We start from the raw sequence: 14034 nt of genomic DNA on the forward strand, positions 1-14034 counted from the left end.
GATTTGGTTTACCTAGCATAGATCTCAAGGAACAGAAACAAATGTGTTCCTCTTCAAAGTAACACAAATTCAAGCAAAATTAGAAGAACATAAAAAAGTACCTGTGGAAGTGGTGATCAGTAAGCCTTTTGGTGATAATCTGTTGGCTCCAGGCTCCTCTTCGCTTCAAAGGGGAGTGCCTCTTTGGTCACGCCCCTTCAGGTCACATTCCTGTAGCTGCGCACCACAGGAGCAGGCAGGCTCTTGGTCTTCTCTGTCGGAAGAGGAAGGGTAAGAGTAAGAAGAAAAATACCCCTCAGCTCCTTAGAAGATAGCAGATCCAATTGACAGGTATGTGGTTCCAGTTTCAAAGGTTTGTCCTGGGACTTCCTCCACACCAGTTTCTAGTGCCTCGCTGAGTTCGGGTGACAGAACCACCCCTCCCCCACCTATGTCTTATTTGAGCCCAGTGGTATTACAAGATACCCAGGTTGGTTTTCTTGGCCCTCCGTAGAGAGGGACCTCCTCTCCTACTGTTCCCATTGATCCATCAATTGGTGGAACTGCTAAAGTACTCCAATCTGTGATATGGAATGATTTGTCATCTACAGAGGATTTGGTTTCTCAGGGTGAAACAACTTTGGCATGTATAATAGCTCTACATAAACTACCACCTCCTACAATTTACCTAAATAAAGATAAATTTGACACAGGATAAAAAAAATGTCAACACTGAAAATTCCATCCATTGTTTTTTTTTTTCAGTAAGAGTTTTACTACATTGTTCTTCAAACCTTTCAGAAAATAACCTTGACTTGATCTAGCATTAATGATAGTCAATAGCTTGGAAAAAAAACTTTTCCCTTAATTCTTTCAGTATGTTTAAATTATTTTTTTATTAAACAAGTCATATACAGGTACACACTTCACTTGCATTGGTTTACATCGATTCATTACACTTGAAAACCCCCATATTTCTCAGTTACGTTTACAACTATATTTTTAAGTATTTCTCCCCCTTTTCCACCCCTCCCTCCCCCTATCACCTCCCTCCAAACCCTATATGATGAAAAATACCTTACATAAAATGCTACCCAGCCTCCCACCCATTTTCTACCCCAAATCTCCCTCTACTCCTAGCCCTCATTCCATGTAGCACAGCAGTATCTAAAGGTTCAATAGTTGACTCCTAGCCGAATTCTTTCAGTATATATGGAGGAACAGATTCCAAACAATATAAATAATTCTTCATACAAGAAAACTTACCAGAACTAGCCTTTCTAAACCTGGCCTAGGGTTCTTCATTTCTATTCTAATTGATATAACTGTGCTCAGATCCGCAACTATATCCAATCCACTGTGATCCCGTCTCTGGACTTCTTTAGTCAAAAGGCAGTTTGAAAACCCAGAACAAGTGGCCTGTATGTTACCATGAAGAAAATGAACAAAAGTCTCTGCTATAGCATCTTCTGGTGCTAACTCAAAATTGGAGAGGATTGTCTGGTCAACAACACTAGAATTTCCTAACATGATTTGCAGACCTAGCTAGCTTCTCTGAACAAAAAGACTAGAATCACACAATAAAATGCTGGGTGGGTGGGGAGGAGAGAGAGAGACCATTTAATTAACGAGATCATGTTCTCTCCCCCACCCAGTTTTCAAAGATGTATATGATTTGAAGATTCTGCTAACCAAATGAATGATAAATAGGAATCTTATTCTGAATAGATCTGAGGTGTATATTTCTTATACGGTTTCATGTTAGTGCTATTACTAGGTTTCAGTTTGCCATTTCCAAGATTACTTAATTGATTGTATTTATGCTTATATTGGATCATGTTACTATTTTTTATGCTGTTAACAACATTGTAAATTGTATGTTAAGCTGTACCTGCTGTACACCATCCTGGGTGAACCTATTAATGAAGGTGGTTAATAAATCCAACTAAATATGTATGTTTGTAAAATAGTTTATGGACTGGAGACCCTATTGAAAAAAAATCAGTAACTCAATTATGTGATTTTTCCTCTCAAGTAGTACAGCACATGGATGGAATTAATTTCAAACTGTTTAAAGTAGAAGAATGCTTAACTTCACTTGAGTCTGTGTAGGACTTTTCAGGTGACTGAAACTTCTGGAATTAAGGGTAGCTTGGTCTTTAATAGGTGGTTAGAGGCTGTGGAGAACCAAGTAAAAACTAGAAACCTCAGCTTGCTAAAATTTCCTGCTTGTGAGTTACTATCACCTGAGATACTGTCTAGGAAATACATCAAAGAAGTTTTAGCTATATCAGAGTCTGACAAAATATTGCTTTCTTCTTATTATTATTTACCAAAACATGTTGTTCAAGTTTCACAGAGGGATGGCCCCATTAGAATCTTTTGATTAAGAGCCCTGTTTACTAAGGTGCGCTAGCGTTTTTAGCGCATGCTAAATACTAGAGACATCCACATATTCCTATGAGTGTCTAGCATTTAGCGCGTGCTAAAAACTCTAGTGCAGTTTAGTAAACAGGGCCCTACATTTTTAGTAACATCTCAGGATCAATTTTCCGAACGAGCCACTCTTTTGATGTATTTTGTGAGTGAAACGGCTAAGATCAAAGTGATGCGGTTCTATTAAAAAAATTGTTGTTTTTGCGGAAAGATACAGATATTTCCTGATGTGGTGCGAGCTACACATCGATGGAGGAAGTCCTTTTTGCAGTTAAAGTCTCATGTTCTTGCAATAGGGGAAATGTTCTTTTTGAAATTCCCCTGCAAGTGCATTTTGAAGTTATCTGGCTCAACCTATTTTTTTGTTTTGAACCTGCTCAGTTAGAGAGTTTTTTTGTTAGGAAAAGAAGTTAAATGATTTTATTTTTAGTCAGCTAGGTGTGGCTGCGGTAGGCCCTATGCGCATGCAGCGCGTGCCCAAATGAGACTACTGCCAGGCCAGCTCACCCTCCTGGCAGTTCAGATTTGGCGCATGCCCATAACACATGGATGGATTATTTAATTCCTCCTACATGTGCCATTCTGGTGGTGATCGGCACATGGTGCGAAACCAACTAGTCACTGTGCATGTAGCACATGAGACTTTACTGCTAGATCAGTGGGTGGCGGTAAGGGCTCAGGCCGATTTTGGGCACACACTGGTTTCATGTTTACCACAGGCTCTTTTCCCGTCCCATTAAAAAAATGCCATTTTTTGTAGCTGCGGTATTTTTCTTCCTTAAATGCATATCTAATCTAATCTAATTTAATACAAGATTTAAACACCACACAATTCCCAACGCGAGGTTCAAGACAGTTAACATCATAAGAAATCAAACAGTAATATGAGGAATTACATCAACAATAAAATAAAAATAGATAAAAACTAAGGGCCCTGTTTACTGAGCTGTGCTACAGGCCTTTGGTGTTTTTAGCATGCACTAAGCATTAGCGTGCGCAAACCATGTAGACACCTATAATATTACTATAGGCATCTGTAAAAAAAATTGAAGCAGTGCTTTTCAAAAATGATATGGGATTTGCGTTACAACACATATGAGGAGAGACTTGCTGACCTGAACATGTATACCCTGGAGGAAAGGAGAAACAGGTGATATGATTCAGACGTTCAAATATTTTAAAGGTATTAATCCGCAAATGAATCTGTTCTGGAGAAGGGAAGGCGGTAGAATTAGAGGACATGAAATGGGGTTGAAAGGGGGCAGACTCAAGAAAAATGTCAGGAAGTATTTTTTCACAGACAGTGGTGGATACTTGGAATGCCCTCCCACGGGAGGTGGTGGAGATGAAAACAGTAACGGAATTAAAAAATGTGTGGGATAAACATAAAGGAATCCTGTTCAGAAGGAATGGATCCTCAGATGCTTAGCGGAGATTGGGTGGCAGCACCGGTGGTTGGGAGGTGGGGCTAGTACTGGGCAGACTTCTACGGTCTGTGACCTGAAAATGGTAGATACAAATCAAGGTCAGGTATACAAATAAAGTAGCGCATATGAGTTTATCTTGTTGGGCAGACTGGATGGACCATACAGGTCTTTTTCTGCCATCACCTACTATGTTACTATGTTACACAGTTAGTGTGCACTAATTTTAGCACATACTAGAAATGATAGCGCACCTTAGTAAACAGGGCCCTAAATAAGTACATTAAAATTTATCAATCAAGTTTCCAACTTCCTTCACAGTCACATGTAATTTAATTCTAATCTGATATTTATAGGAAGTTTATTCCAGATAGCAACAGCCTGCAAGGAAAACATAGAATCAAGTTGATGCCTATAACATAGACCTTTTAAAACGGGAATTTTAGTAGAAGGCTATCATGAAATAAAAAGAGAAAGAGAAATAAAAAGAATGTGAAAAAAAATTGAATAATTCCGAAGAGCTATCATATAATATATGAAAGACCAAACAAATAACTTTATAAATAACTCATGCTTTCAAAGGAAGCAGTGAAGTTTCCAAAAATGTACTGAAACACTATCATATTTTTTGAGATGAAAAACCAATTGCACCGTCATGTTTAGTCAAAACAAAAAAAATGCATGTTCCAGTACACCTGCTGGGACACAGACAGCCTTAGACGACTGGTCCCTTAGCTATAAGCAGTCCACAGCAGATTCAAAGGCAGAAATATATTCAGAGCTATGGTACAATGGACCATACATTCAAAGAGAAGGCTTGCATCACCTAACACAGGTAGCCTATTGACGATTGCCATGGCCCACAAAGGAGTAATTTATTCATTTTAAAATAGTTCTCTTCCACTCAATCTAAACTTCTTGTTGGACCACAAAATACATGTATGTACTCACTAAAACCATAATTAACTAAAAAAAAACAATGACTCACTTAAGATAACCTCAATCAAAACTAATTTGATACTTAAAACATTACAAAATATGATCCCTAACCTCAAGCTAAGACAATAATAACACAAATGACACATACTGGAGCTGAAATGTCATTTTCTTCCAGTTGGAGCAATCTTCACTCAGATCCGTCATTCTACAGTATTTGATGGAAAAGCCTGCTTAATTAAATATGAGTCCCTTTTACAAAGGCATGTAAGGGCCTACATGTGTCCAGTGCTTGCCAAATCAGCATTACCACCCGGCTACTGCATGCCCCAGGTGGTAATTCTAAATTTGGCGCATGCCAAAAATACACGGCAGAAAATATTTTCTGTTCTCCACCATGTGACGCTTACCCAGCGGTAAAAAGCAGTGGGCATGTGCTGCATGCCTACCACCTGGGTAGCACATGAGACCTTACTGCTAAGTTAATGGGTGTCGGTAAGGTCTCATGCTGAAAATGGACACGTGCTAGTTTTTATTTTGCCACATGTCCATTTTCCAGCCCCTTAAAAAAAAGCCCTTTTTCCAGGATGCGGCAAAAACTGGCCCGGCACGTACTCAAAAGATACGCTCGCACTGCGGCAGGCCACATTTTGCAGCGGCTTAGTAAAAGGGCCCCTATGTTTTTAGATATTTATGAAATGTTAATACTGACTCCAGATTATTAAGTTCAGCAGGCAACAGATTCCTGGAAGGTGCTAGATCTCAATTCATGCAAGATGAAAAGGCAGTAGAACTAGAGGACATGAAATGAGATTGAATGGGGGCAGACTCAAGAAAAATGTCAGGAAGTATTTTTTCACGGAGAGAAGTGGTGGATACTTGGAATGCCCTCCCACGGGAGGTGGTGGAGATGAAAACGGTAACAGCAGGGGCGTAGCTACGGGTGGGCCTGGATGGGCCCAGGCCCACCCAGTTTAGCCTCAGGCCCGCCCGCCCAGAAGCAGATCCTTATCTTGACCGTCTCCCGCCCCTGCCGCAGCGCTTCATTTAATGTTGTCGGCGCTGCCGTTACAGTTTCCCACCCCCGCGGCGGCGCTTTACATTTTACCTAACAGCCAACGCTACAGATGCAGCGCTGACGTCCGAGTCCGACGTCCTGCTCCGGGACATCAGCGCTGCATCTGTAGCGTTGGCTGTTAGGTAAAGTGTAAAGCGCCACCGCGGGGGTGGGAAACTGTAATGGCAGCGCCGACAACATTAAATGAAGCGCTGCGGCAGGGGTGGGAGAGGGGTGAGGAAGTCAGTGGGGTGCTGCGTGCTGGCCCAGAAGTAAGGGGAGGCAGGGAGGGGAGGGAACAGAAGGGTGCTGGACTTGCCAGGGGCAGAGGGTTGGAGGGAAGGGAGAGAGGTTTTGGGATTTGCAGAGGGGAGTTTGGAGGGAAGGGAAGAGGTTTTGGATTTGCAGAGGGGAGGTTGGAAGGAAGGGGAGAGGTTTTGGAATTTGCAGAGGGGAGTTTGGAGGGAAGGGAAGAGGTTTTGGATTTGCAGAGGGGAGTTTGGAGGGAAGGGAAGAGGTTTTGGATTTGCAGAGGGGAAGTTGGAAGGAAGGGGAGAGGTTTTGGAATTTGCAGAGGGGAGTTTGGAGGGAAGGGAAGAGGTTTTGGATTTGCAGAGGGGAAGTTGGAAGGAAGGGGAGAGGTTTTGGAATTTGCAGAGGGGAGTTTGGAGGGAAGGGGAGAGGTTTTGGATATATAGGGGGGGTGGAAGGAAGGGGAGAGGTGCTGGATATGCAGGGGGGTGGAGGGAAAGGGGAGAAGTGCTGGATATGCAGAGGGTTGAAGTGAAGGGGAGAGGTGCTGGACATGTACGGAGGCTGGATGAAAGGGAGAGAGATGCTGGACGTGTGGGGGGGGGGGAGCGGAAGGAGAGGTGCTGGATATGCAGATGATGATATGCAGAGGGAAGGGAGAGAGATGCAGGGAGAAAGAGCCAGATGCATAAGGGGAAGGAAAGAGAGGAAGAGAAGCTGGTTGGGGGCTGGGATCAGAGAGGAGAGGGACACATTGGTGTGGAGGAGGGAGAAAGGGGACATAGGGAAGTATACAGATACAGAAGGGAGATGATGGGCATTAGGTGGGAGCATGGGGACAGGGACACAAATGTGAGATGCTGTATGGGGATAGCACATGGGCACGGAGGGGTAATGCCTGACCAAGGGGGGGGGAAGGGGATGGGGATATGGAATAGAGATAAAATGCTGGACACTGGAGAGGGGGGTATATGGACACGGGGGGGGGGGGGGAAGATACTAGACAAGGGAGAGAATAGGAACGCAGAAGGGATATGCTGGGCATGGGGTGCATAGGTGCACAAAGGAATGATGATGGATGAGGGGATATGAACACAGGGGAGATAATGAACAAGGAAATATAGGAAAACAGAGATGGGAGATGGATGATGGACATGAAGAAAGAAGAAATGTCAAATAGGAGACCCTGGCAAGTGAGTTAAGAGAAGACAGAGGGAAGCAGAAACCAGAGACTGGGACCAATATGATTTGAGAAAAAATGACCAGACAACAAAAAGGTATAAAAAAAATATTTTATTTTCAATGTTGTGAATATAATATGTTGGATTTGGAATGTACATCTTGCCAAAGTTGATGGTAAACATGGCTGGGGTCCCGGACAGAAATCTAGGAAAGGACCCCAAAGTCCATTACCAGGCTGCGCCTTCAGCTTCCAGCATGCAGGCTTTCTCTGGCCAAGGAACCAACCCCTAACACCATCCCTGGCATGTGCCATCTTTATATTTTGCACAGGAGCAAATGCCTTTCTTTCCTGTTTCTCTGGTGTTGTACTACATGCAAGGTCTAGTTTCTTGGGGTTTCCATTTAATTTATATTTCTAGAGTTTGTGGTCACTTATTCTGTATTTGGCATTTGTGTCTTGGGTGTGTGACTGAGGTATTCTGTTAGCATGAAGTTTCCATGTAGCATTCTGTAGTAATTTGGCTTGTTCAGCTTTCCTGATAAATGTATTTGTATTTTAGGGCCCTACTATAATATTTAAGGCACTTCTTTTTCATAGGTAGGATCTTTGTTTTTGGAAGTTAGTGTTGGCATGGTAGATTTGCTCAAGGTTCTGAGTGACTTTTGTTTTATAGATTTTTTTAAAGTTAATTTATAATATGTCTGTAATTGAGATTACACTAGAAAACAAAATTTCTTTATATGATGAGTTTTATGGAGAATTGTCCTTGCTGTGCTCTGTATCCATTGTTGGTGGAGGGCCAGGAGGTTCTCTGGATGCAGAATGTGTTTGGCTTCAATACCATATATGTGTTGGAGGACCATGGCTCAGTGGGGCTGAATAGTGCAGTCTATTGTACTTCCCTTAGCTCTAAATTGGCCTGCAGCCACTGAAGCCTGCATTGCAACCCTCATTGAAGTTATGGGGAGTGGGGTAGGGACAGAGCATGGGTGCATCAGGTTTGCTGTTTTTTTCTTTTTCAAAAAAGTTGGCAACTCTAGTGCCCACCCATCCAACCTGTTGGCCCACCCAAAAATTGCCTTCTGGCTACGCCACTGGGTAACAGAATTCAAACGTTCGTGGGATAAACATAAAGGAATCCTGTTCAGAAGGAATGGATCCTCAGAAGCTTAGCTGAGATTGGGTGGCAGAGCCAGTGGTGGGAGGCGGGGCTAGTGCTGGGCAAGACATCTACGGTCTGTGCCCTGAAAATGGCAGATACAAATCAAGGTAAGGTGTACACAAAAAGTAGCACATATGAGTTGGGCAGACTGGATGGACTGTGCAAGTCTTTTTCTGTCATCATATTCTATGTTACTATCCAGCTCATTTTCGAAAGGGATTGCCGGCGATCTTCCGACACAAATCGGGAGATCGCTGGTGATCTCCTGATCCCGGCCAAATTGGTATTATCAAAAGCCGATTTTGGCCGGCCACAACTGCTTTTTCATCGTGGCGCCGGCCAACCTTCAAGGGGGCATGTTGGTAGGGTAGTGAAGGCAGGATGGGGAGCGGGGCAGGGGCGTGGGTATGAAATGGCTGGCTTCGCCTTATAATGGAAAAAAGGGGCCGGCTCGAACAAGCATTTCGCTGGCCAGACTTGGTCCATTTATTTGTAGGACCAAGTCTTGAAAAAAGTGCCCCAACTGACCAGATGACCACCGGAGGGAAGCGGGGATCACCTCCCCTTACTCCCCCAGTGGTCACCAACCCCCTCCCACCCCAAAAACAAAACTAAACCTTTTTTTGCCAGCCTGTATACCAGCCTGACATGTCATACCCAGCTCCTTGAGAGCAGTATGCAGGTCCCTGGAGCAGTTTTTAGTGGGTGCAGTGCACTTCAGGCAGGTGGACCCAGGCCCATCCCCCCCACTACCTGTTACACTTGTGGTGGTTAATGTTGAGCCCTCCAAAAAACCCACTGTACCCACATGTAGGTGCCCCCCTTCACCCCTTAGGGCTATGGTATTGGTGTACAGTTGTGCGGAGTGGGTTTTGGGGGGCTCAGCACCCAAGGTAAGGGTGCTGTGCACCTGGAAGCTATTTTTATTTTTATTGATTTATTTTTTTTAAGTGCCCCCTAGGGTGCCCGGTTGGTGTCCTGGCATGTCAGGGGGGCCAGTGCACTACAAATGCTGGCTCCTCCCACGACCGGGTTTGAGATGTCCGGGCCTGGTTTCCATTATGGCTGGAAAACGAAGCCAACCATTTATTTATTTATTTATTTATTGCATTTGTATCCCACATTTCTCCACCTATTTGCAGGCTCAATGTGGCTTACAGAGTTTTGTTATGACATGTTCATCTCATGTAAACCTGGCGAGTGATTTGGCCGGCGCCAAGCGTATTTCGAAAATACACTTGGCTCCACTCCCTCGCGGAGCCGGCCCCGAAGATGGCCGGCCATCGATTTGGGCTGGCGCCGTTCGATTATGCCCCTCCACGTATCACCATAAAAAAGGATGTCACCTCAAGAAGATTCTTTTCCCATCGAGCATAATGTCTTTCCAGGCTGATACATTTATTACAAAACTAGTAAAAAAGGCCCGTTTCTGAGAGCAATGAAACGGGCGCTAGCAAGGTTTTCATGGAAGTGTGTATGTTTGACAGTGAGTGTGTGAGAGACAGAGTGAATTTGCGACTGTGTGTGTGTGAGAGAGTGAGACAATCTATGTGAGAGTGTGTGTTTGAGACAGAGAGTGTGCCGCAGGGGTCCCCGTGTGTTGGCATCCTTCCCGCTCCCCCCCTGTGTTTCCTTTTCCCATATCCTTCTCGTCCCCCTCCCCCCTCCCAGCCTCAGGGTCGTGGCCCCCCCCCCCCCGGCCTGCAGGATCGTGGGCCCTGTGGCGGCGTTTTTCTGTATCGTAGTGTGTATGTTTGAGAGAGTGTGTGTGAGAGTGAGTGTGTGAGAGAGAGTGAATGTGTGAGTGTGACAGAGTGAGAGTGTGTGTGTGAGAGGGAATCCCAGCTTCAGGGTGTTGGCCCTGCCTCCCTTGGGCTTTCAGGATGGTGGTCCCTCCGTCTGCTGGCGTTTTTCCCCCTCCCCCCTTCCTGCCCTCCCCCTTCCCCCTTCCCTCCTTGCAGGTTGAGGTTCGAGTGCCCCCCCCTTCCAGTGCCTTTCAGGGTCGTGGCGCTCCCTCCGACTGAAGCTGTCTCCCTTCCTGGCACGTTCAGGCAGGCAGGCAGGCTGGCTCCCTGCGTGTGTCCGACGTTCAGGCTGCCTGCCTGCATCGCTCCCTCCGTGTCTCCGAGTTTGTGCGGACCGATGGGAGTCCTGCGAAGTTGGGAAATGGCTGCCAAGGGGCAAGGGGAGTGAGATCGCGTGTCGCCGATGCTTGCGTCCCCACCTGCCTCTCTCCGACGTTGTGCGGGCGATGTTAGTCCTCCGGAGGTGGGAAATGTCCGCCGAGGGTCAGGGAGATGGCGTTTGGCCGATTGTCATAGCGCCGCCCTCGACGTCATGACGTTATGACGCGAGGGCAGGCCAGACACTCAGGGCAAACCGGATATCTCTGGCGCCTCAATTTCCGGCTTGAGGCTTCAGAACGTTGGAGGTGCCTTTTATTATATAGAGATATGTATGATGAGAAGTGGTCAGGGTCCACAACACAGATTTGTCAGGATTGCGGGAGGTCAAAATTATTGCTGGACATACTTATATTAATATGAAATCAGCTTGACATAATATTAAACCAGCTTCTGACCTCTGATAAACTCCCCCCCTCCCCTTCAGGAACCATTGAGGATGAAATGGACCAAATGGTGCTCAGAGAGGCCTGATAGCCCTTTGGTTTCTCAATTACTCCTGATTAACATACCTTTTGTTCCATCTGGGAGCAGGGCTTCAGAGCAACCAAAGCCAGACATAGAGGCTCCATCACTAGGGATTTCAAACAGGACAACCTGTGAAAGTTGTCATCTTTCCTGACTTCAGAAAGTATCTGGAGTTCTGTAAAAGAAATAACTGGGAAAGAGAGAAGTTTTTGATCTCTCTCTGCTCCTGTTCCCTCTCAGTTCTTATTAGGTATAAAGCAGAGCTCAAGAGGGCACTAGGGCTCTCTCTGTCTTTCTCTGTGCAGCAGAGCACAGAGCTCAGCTTGGGGTCTACTGCCCCCCCCTCTCTGTCCCGGGCACTTCTCTGTGTCCAGGGCACTACGTCTCCCTCTTTCTTTCTCCCTGCAGCAGAGGGCATGGGACTCTGCTGGGCTGACTTTGTTTCTTCTTCTTCTTTCTCTGCACACCTCCATCTTTAGCCACCGGAGCACCTGGCTCTGCTCCCCCCCTTCTCAGACAGCCCTAGTCCAAGGTTTATTTCTTCCTCTGAACAAACACCCTATCCTTTCTTTCTCCCTCCCTCTAAACACACACCCCAAGACAGCTTGTACCCTTTTTCCTGTACTAAGTGCTGTGAGCCAATACATATATGCAAATATAATATACTTTATATATCCAAATCCGTGTGGATTGCGTATTCTTTGGGAACCCACTTCCTCTGTGAAGTGGACCCCAGGACCAACCCAAGACAACGATAGCTGACATTTTGGGGAGCTCGTCTTGGTTTTGCTAAGAGGATCTCCAGCTGGGTAAGTAAGACATTGTTTTGCTTTCTGCATGTTTGCATATGTAATTCTAGGCTTGTTAAGGGGGATGGAAAGTTGAAGTAATTTAATGCTGTGTTTGGGGCTGCTCAGAAAAGACTGATAGATCTTCCAACTTTATTGGAAGGGGTACCAAGTGAAACAGTCCCACATTTTTAAACACTACATATCTGTCTTTGGTAATCACTTAATTTCCTGTCACTTTGAACTATTTTTCTATATCCAGCCAGTCTCTGTCTTGGTGAAAAGTCAGCTTTGCCTGACAGGGAACCGACAGTTGGCATATCTAATTTAACACCTGCCTTGCTTAATCTATATTCATTCTAAACTATCCCTCCAGCCCCTCTACTCTATAATGAGGGCCTTTCCAAATCCAAGAGCTATACAGAGCTAGTTCCATATATGTATATCTATAAAAGAAACTAGCCAGGCCCCGGTACCAATTAAAGTATTTTTCAGCAGCCTCAACCATGGACGCTTTTGATCTTAAAGAACTAAAAGTTATGGTACAGACTTATTGTAACAAAAAGGGAGGGCCATTTGAAGGGGAATTCCCAGAGGATTCCTGGCAGGGCCGTGCCTAGGGTCTCTGGCGCCCCCCTGCAGACTATCAGTTGGCGCCCCCCCCCCCCGTGAAAATGATCACGCCCCCCCCCCCTGGTGAAAATGATCGCTCACCACTTGCCACACTGACAGGAATTGTCAGCAATATTCTTAGAAACAAATTGCTATACATTGCAAAATAAGATAGCAGATGTAAATTCTCAAAGTGGACATATTCCAAACGCTAAAATGAAAATAAAATGATTTTTTTCTACCTTTGTTGTCTGGTGACTTTCTTTTTCCGATCATGCTGGCCCAGTATCTGAGTCTGCTGCTATCTGTCCTCTTAACTCCATTTCCAGGGCTTCCTTTCCATTTATTTCTTTACTTTCCTCCTTCATTTCTTGCTCTATATCCATTTCCAGCAATTTCTTCTCTCTCCCTGGGTCCTGTCCTCCCATCCATGTCCATCCTTGTCCCTCTCTGCCCTTTCCTCCTCCATCCATAGCCAGCATTCCTCCTCTCTCCCGTCCTCTCCCTGGGCCCCCATGTCCATCCTTGTCCCTCTCTGCCCTTCCCTCCTCCATCCATAGCCAGCAATCCTCCTCTCTCCCCTCCCCTCCATTTCCAGCAAATTGTCCTCTCCCTGGGCCCCCATGTCCATCCTTGTCCCTCTCTGCCCTTCCCTGCTGCATCCATAGCTAGCAATCCTCCTCTCTCCCCTCCCCTTCCAGCAATTTGTCCTCTCCCTGGGCCCTGCTGCTGCCCTCCCATCCATGCCTCTCTGCCCTCCCATTCATGCCTGCCATAGGCGGTCGGTGGCCCAACTGTTTGGGGAGGCTAAAGGGGGCGGGGTTAGGGGGTGGGCCAGGGGCGGAGCTTATCTCCATAAGTGTTTGACAACACACAGAAAAAAAATAAGTAAAAATAAAAGTCACAGTTAATACCTTTTATTAAATTTAGATATTAGATATGTATCATATGTCAAAGAATAAAGTGGTTGCTCAAAGCATATACTAAACACAATCGCTCAACTGCAAAACACTATGCACAACTTTGTGCAAAAACACACTCAGACCCTTACTGTACCATAAATATTACACTGGGAAGACCCTAATACACCAATATACCATCATACGGAACATGCAGACCGTCAACAATATGAAACAAGGGATCATAATACCATGATACGTGTAGAGCCAAAAAACACCCTTTTAGGGTGGCTAGTGTTCACAATGAGCTCCTTTTATTAACGACCATATGTAGATCCTTCAAGAGGTAGTGTGTCATGATTTACGCTGTACACCCTTTCTGGTGTTTTGGTGCCACCTCAGTAAGGCCAACACACAATCTCTCCACTGCAAAACACTATATACAAACTTGTGCAAAACACACTCACAGCCTTACCAAACCATAACAGCACTAATTCCAAGGACAGGACGAGCTACAACCTTTATGTGTGGAAAGGCAGCACTATAATTACACCGGGCTCTAAAACACCAGTACACAACCTAGTGAAACCAAAATAAAACAAAAAGGGCTGCAAATACTTCACGCTAGCAGAATACTGCATCTTGATCACACATG

This window comes from Microcaecilia unicolor, chromosome 3, assembly GCF_901765095.1.
Source record: "Microcaecilia unicolor chromosome 3, aMicUni1.1, whole genome shotgun sequence".
NCBI classification, from domain to species: Eukaryota; Metazoa; Chordata; class Amphibia; order Gymnophiona; family Siphonopidae; genus Microcaecilia; species Microcaecilia unicolor.